Raw genomic sequence first — 7,518 nt, forward strand, 5'->3', positions numbered from 1 at the left:
CACCCATACCCCTCTATTTACCCCTTACCTAACACTACAGACAATTTAACATGGCCAATTCACCAGGCCTGCACATCTTTGGACTGTGAGAGGAAACCCATGCAGACACGGGGAGAACGTGCAAACTCCACACAGTCAGTCGCCTGAGGCGGGAATTGAACCTGGGTCTCTGGCGCTGTGAGGCAGCAGTGCGCGTGCCGAACTTTTGTTGTAAATATGAAGTTGATAACATTGTTATATTTTATGATTATGTCTCTAATTTTGGGTAAAATGAAGGAATGGAGTGTGTCATGAAACGTGCTCTGAATTCTGCTGACAACAAACCTTTGTTAAAGGGGAGGTTAGCAGTTGAGAGATTGCATTATGGGAAGAATCCACAAAATACTCACACCTGTACACTGCAATAAGAACAGTGGTGGGTCAACTGTTAGGCCTGAGTTATTTCTGTTTGAGTTAGGAGCACAAACTCTGCAAACACAACTCAGGAGAAAGTGCTGCAGATGCTTTGCATTGGCCTTCACTGCAGACAATGCAAGTAACAGTGCGGAAATAGATGTCAAAACAAAAGGTGGAAGTGAAAGAGGAACTCAAGAAAATACAAATATCTGTGAAGCCATATTGAGTAAATTATTGGAGCTACAGCTGACAACAGCCTGGATCCTGACCAACTCAATCTCAGGTCTTAAAGAAATGGCTAGTGAGGTGTTAATGTTATTTTTAATTTTCCAAAAAATCCCTAGATTCAGACAGGATCCCATTGGATTGGAAAAAGTGAACGTTAGGCCATAAGACATAGGAGTAGAAATTAGGCCATTTAGTTCGCTCTGCTATTCAATCATGGCTGATGCTATTAAAAGAAAGATCAGATCCAGTTTAGCAAGCTGACAGAAGTGAAGCAAAATGCGTCTTTCAGGTGCACAACATCTTGGGGAACTCATTATAAAAGTGATCAATGGGTAATTTTGATGCTGCAAGCTTTTAAAAATAAACAATGAATATCTTCTCAAACCCTTAAACTCTTTAATTCAAAAATTGTTACATACTGTAGATATGCGTGTATAGGTTAAGTTTTGAAGATCATTTTTCGGCTGAAATTAGGAGGTCAACTTATACATGAGGTATTGTTTTCGAGAGGATGAAATTCATGCTTGGCATGAGTCAAAAAATGGATCTTCAAATAAAATAATAAACAACAAAAGAGAAAAAAGAATTATGGCTATTATTGAATATTTATCTACACAATAACTGTCTCCAGTCTGCCTGCTACAGTAGAACAGTACTGTCATACTGTATTCAAGTTACCAGTAAGTAAAGTGCATGTAGGGCTCCACATATGTACAAATGTTAAAAGGCATACCAGCAAATGGTCAGGTCATCTACCGGGGGTATTTGTACAACACACAATTCGTGAAATAAAAACAGAGCAGTATAAACAAAAAAAAAGTTTGATAGTATTTTATTAATAAAAGACTGCACAAAACTGTTAATGATGTAACATAAGCATTTTACATTAAAAAAAACTGATGCTCACAGAAAAAACTCTTCTCACCGGATATCACAAATATAGGGGATAGCTGCATAAAACAAAGGTTACTGGTACAGTCAAACGTCCGTTAGAATCCTTCAAATTCACTGTCCTCATTAGTTCCATCTTTGAATAATTCATTCCAGTCATCTGAGTCACGCATATCGGCATATGGATCATCTTCATCTGCACTCTCAATTGATCTGCAAGAACTGCCATCTGACCATAAATAGACATCCTCATGCTATCTGAAGCATTAGAAATTCCACATTTTTTGAAAACTTTCACAATAATTTCAGTTTTCATCTCCTTCCAGCACTCAACAATCCACTCACATACATTTGCAGGTAATGGAGCACACGTGTTGCCACCCCTTATGAAGTTTTTTTCCCTTTCTTGCATCCAAGTGTCCCATTTCTTCCGTACTAAGTCCTGTAAAGGCTTATTGGTGCTAACATCTAGTGGCTGCACCATGCTCATAAGGCCTCCAGGAATCACTGCAATGTCAGTATTGTTAGCTCAATGTTCACTGATAACACTTTATTCTGTATGATCTGAACATATCCCAAACCAGTAAGCTTTCTTCCTGTCTAAGTCCACCCAATCCCATAATTCAGACCTCCCTTATCCATGTCTTGCAGCCACCTTCATCCATCCACCCTTTTTCATGGATGAGGAAAGCAATGCCATTTTAGAAATTGCAATTTGGGCAGGGTTTTCCATTTAAAAATCACCACAGGCTTTAACTTTGTTCCATTTGCAATACAACCAAGTACCACAGTGAACCGACCCCTTTCATGGCCAGTAGTCTTAACCAAAACTGTTTTTGCTCCAATATTGTCCACAGTTTTGTTCCCTGGCGTATCAAAGTTCACTGGGGTTTTGTCCATGTTGTCAATGCACAAGAGCATGTATCTATTTTTCTTCTGGCTTCTGATCACAAAGAGATGGAACCCAATTAACTTGCCATTAAGTTCTGCTGGTATACGTTGGGCAACATTGGTTTTCTATCTGAGCACTAAATTATACCTTTTCATTAACCTACTGCACCATCCAGCACTGGCTTTGAAATCACTGAGTCCACCTTTTTTTGCTGCGTTTTTGGCGCGTATTCTTATACATTGTTGAGTCACTATAATTCCATTCTGACAACATTGAATTACCCAGTCAGCAACCTTTTCTCCTAGCAGAGGCCATTTGTTCAATTTTCCTCAGTTGGCATATTTCTGCTTTGGCACAGCCTTTAACTGTGCAGCGTTTTTCATCCAATCTCAGACAAGTTTTTCGGAAACACAGATTTCCCTTGCAGCCAAGCTGTTGTTGTCCTTCTCTGCAAATTCAATAGTTTTTAGTTTAAACTGTGCTGTATACTTGTTTTTTCATGATGCTATTTTGTCAGAAAAATTTGACGGAGTTTTCAATAAGTTCAGAGCACAACTGTACATGACACCTACTTCAAAGAAACTGAGGCAACAACGGGGAGATAAGGTTGAGGGATGCTATAACGTACCGTAGATATTTGCATTCACTGGTCAAATATATGTAAGTAAAATTACATAAATAAGTACATAAAGTATATATATATATATATATATATATATGCATTTATCAACATTTAATTTAACAATTTGAAAATTACATTGCGCAAATATATACTGATGCGCATAACATGTGATGTTGCAGGTATTGAATCAAAATGTGTATTTGAATCAAAAATTTGCAAATCATACCCTTTAAGTCTACATATATGGTCAAGAAGAGGCCCCTGAAAAACTAGGATAAACTTAAACATAAGGTCTATGAAAAATATGAGATTTTTTGGCCAACCTCATGTATAAGCTGACCCTTTATTTTTGGGCAAAAAATCTGGTATTTTTCATAAACCTCATGTTTAAGTTGATCCTAGGTTTTCAGGTCAGCTTATACATGAGGTTGACCTATACACAGATATATATGGTATTTTCAGTCCTTTTTTTTAGATTTGCTGTTAACATGAACAAAAGAGATCTTGGTATTTCTCAATTCAAATCTTGCTTTCTGTTGATTTTTTATTTCAACACATTGGCCTAATGGAAATGTAGATTTAACAAAAAAAGTCTGCTGTTGCCACGTTTATTATTCCCATGACAGTTTCCCACTACAGAGTTCACATTTCCACATCTCTCTGCTGGCATGAACACACACTTATCAAAGTAAGATATCAAGGATTCATTTGGGAGTTGAATTCCCATAGTATTTTTCTGCAAATTTATTGAAGAAGCTGGCTATATTGTAATTAAAAGGCAAACATATTCAAGATGAATGAAGTGACTTCTTTTGTCTTCTAGAATTTAAAGCTATTTACAAGCTGCGCATTACCCTCAATTATATCATTACTTTTCAAAGCACTGTATGTTACATTAAACATCACCAAAACTAAACAAAAGTTCCTTTCAAAGTTTTAAATATGAGGTCAGAGTTATGAAGGACTAGCCATTTAGTTATCAGTTATCCAAGAAGTCTTTTGTTTTCCCTTCAATTTGTTCAATTTTACGTCCCTTTGTGTAATTGTTCAACATAATCATGTTTTGTGCATTAAGTAAAGGCAGACAAAGTGGTAATTTAATCACCTTTTTTTCTTGCAATCCTTAACAGGAAGAGACATGAAACAAATGTTTTGGGAGGTTTATTTAGCCTCCTCTTGTTTGAGGCAAGCCAACATCCCTCCCTGGGCCCCACAAAAACAGCGATAGGACAATCTGCTACTTGAAGAAGATAGACAGAGGAACTCAGAAGGCAGGAGCAGAAGCAGGCGGTCTGACTCCTTGATCTTGCTCTGCCATTCAATCCCCTAATCCCATCATTTCCCATATTCCTTGATCCCTTTTGCCACAATAGTTACACCTACCTTCTTCTTGAAAATACGGAATGTTTTGTCATCAACCATTTTCAGTGGCAGTGCATTTCATAGGCTCAGCACTCTATGGGTGAAGGAATTTCTCCTAATTTCAGTCCAAAAAGATTTATCCCTTATCCTTAAGCTCTGACCCCTAGTTCTGGACTCCCCACAATTAGAAACATCCTTCCAGCATCTAACCTTCTAGTCCTGTTGGGATTGTATAGGTTTCTATGAGATCCCCTTCATTCTTCTAAACCCCACTGAATAACATCCTGAGTCAATCGCTCATAGGTCAGTCCTGCTATCCCAGGAATCAATCTGGTGTACCTTTGCTGCACTCTCTTTATAACAAGAAGATCCTTCCTCAGATAAGGAGACTAAAACTGCACAGATTTCACCTGTGGCTTTACCAGTGCCCAGTCTGTGTAGGTTGTAGTACACAGAAAGCCTGACACCAGTGCTGTGATAGATACTAGCTCATGGGCATAGCTACTACTATGTTGGTAGTAACATAGTGGTGTACCTACTAAAAGTAAATTTATATTCAGGGACAGCCCCCAAAGACTGGGATGAATTTAGAATTCAGCAAAGGAGCACCAAAAACCAAAAGAAACTACAGCAGCAAACTAACCAGGAATATAAAAAAAAACTGACAATAAGAGCCTCTTTAACTGTAAAAATTAAAGAGGGGAAGATCAAAGTGAACATATCCTTTGGAAAATGAATCTGGGGAAACGGTTTTGGAGAACAAAGAAATGGCAGAGATGTTAAACTCCTTTTTGCATTGGTCTTTATAGTGAAAGATATTTCAAACATCCCAATAATACTATAGAATACAGGGGAGGAATTAAGTACCAATGCCATTACTAAAGAAGTAATATTTAACAAACTAATGGGATTAAAAGCAGATAAGTCCCCAGGCCCTGATGACTCACATCCTAAGATCATAAAAGAGGTAGCCACAGAGATAGTGGATGAATCAATTGTGGATGAAACAATCCTTCAATTCTGGAGAAGTACTGGAGGATGGGAAAATTGTCCATGTGAAAACCTTACTAAAAAAGGGAGAGAGGCAAAATTTGGGTCACTACTAAGCATCTATTGTTGGAAAAATGTTGGAATCAATTAATGAAGAAGTAATAGCAACTCATTTGGAAAACCATAATTTCATCAAGCAGAGTTGGCAGGTTCCATGAAAGAAAAATCATGTCTGACTATTTATTTGTTTTTTTGAGGAAGTCTCCACTAGAATAGATAGAGGTGAACCAGTGGATGTGTTGTATTTAGATTTGCAGAAGGCATTCACAAATTGTTAAGTCACGAGATTAGATTCCATGGTGTGGAAGGTAGTATATTTACGTGGCTAGAGAAGTGGCAAATGGCAGAAAACAGTGAGTGAGGATGAGGGGTTGTTTCTCAGGCTGGGCAACCTGTAATTAGTAGGGTTTGACAGAAATCAGTACTGGCACTGCAACTATTTCCTAATAAGTTGGTGGAGGGATGCCAATGTTCCGTAACCAAATTTGCAAATGACCCAATAAAAAGTGGGAAGGCAACTGGCGAGAGGAATACAAACGGTTCACAGAGAGATGTTGATAGGTTAAGTAAGTGGACAAAATGTAGACAAATGGATTAGAATGTGGGAGAATGTGAATTGTTCATTTTTGGTGGGAGAACAAAAGAACAGTATTATTTAAATGGAGAGAAACTGCAGAAAGCTGCAAAACAAAAGGACTTAGAGGGACTTGTGCACAAAACACAGGAAGCTAGCACACAGGTGTAGCAGGTTAATGGAATGTTGGACCATATTTCCAGGGAGTTCAGCATAAGAGTAGGGAAGTCTTACTACAACTGTACTGGTGCTGGTGAGACCATCTCTGGAGTACTGTGAGCAGTTTTGATCCTCTTATTTAAGAAAAATATTATTTATTTGGAGGCAATTCATTAGGATGATGGAGGGATTGTCTGATGAGCAAAGGCCAACAGAATGGGACTTTACTCACTGAGTTTAGAAGAATGAAAGATAATCTCATTGAAACATACAGGATTCTTAAGGTGCTTGATAGGGTAAGTGCTGAGAGTATGCTTCCCCTCATGGGAGAGCCAAGGACCAGGGGGCATAGTATCAGAATAAAGGAGTGCTAATTTAAGACTGAGATGAGGAGGAATATCTTCTCTCAGAGGGTTGTGAGTCTTGGGAATTCCTTGCCTTAAACAGCTGTGGGCCAGAATCCTTGTCCTTGTGTATATTAAAGGCTGGGATGGACAGACAGATGGCTGGGTGGGCACATGATAATGAGGGGAATAAAGAGGTCTGGGGAAAATGCAGGAAGGTGGACATGAGGAATGTTAGGTCAGCCATGGTCCGATTTAGATTAGATTAGATTCCCTACAATGTGGAAACAGGCCCTTTGGCCCAACAAGTACATATTGACCCTCTGAAGAGTAACCCATCCAGACTCATTTCCCTCTAAGTAATGCACCTAGCTCTATGGGCAATTCAGCATGGCCAATTCACCTGACCTGCACATCATTGGACTGTGGGAGGAAACCCATGTAGACACAGGGAGAATATGCAAACTCCACACAGTCAGTTGCCCGAGGCTGGAATGGAACCTGGGACGCTGGTGCTGTGAGGCAGCAGTGCTGACCACTGAGCCACCGTGCCACCCCAAATTTTTTTTAATAGATATTTTTATTAGAAATTTAATATTTTTACAAGTTTACAAAAATAAACAAAACTCTCAAATACAAGTATTGATATACAATTAAATCAAATATACAATAGCCAAAATTTAACAAAAGAAAAAAAATACCGAAAAAGAAAAAAAAACTCAACTGTCTACTAATCTAACCTACAACTAACCAGAGTGTATATTTAAGTCTCTTACATGCTCGGAATGTGTTAACATCAAATGTAATAAAACCCGTATTCGTGCGGGATTCCTCTCCTAAGGGGCCCCGGACCAGCCAGGTTTGTAATCTCAATTAAATTAAAGCCCTTGTTAGGATGGCCGAAATATCTGTATTTATGTAATTCAAGAAGGGCTGCCATATTTTATAAAATAATTCGGTCTTTTGGTGCACCATATTTGTAAGGAAGTCAAGGGGAATA

Source organism: Chiloscyllium plagiosum, chromosome 6, assembly GCF_004010195.1.
Source record: "Chiloscyllium plagiosum isolate BGI_BamShark_2017 chromosome 6, ASM401019v2, whole genome shotgun sequence".
NCBI classification, from domain to species: domain Eukaryota; kingdom Metazoa; phylum Chordata; class Chondrichthyes; order Orectolobiformes; family Hemiscylliidae; genus Chiloscyllium; species Chiloscyllium plagiosum.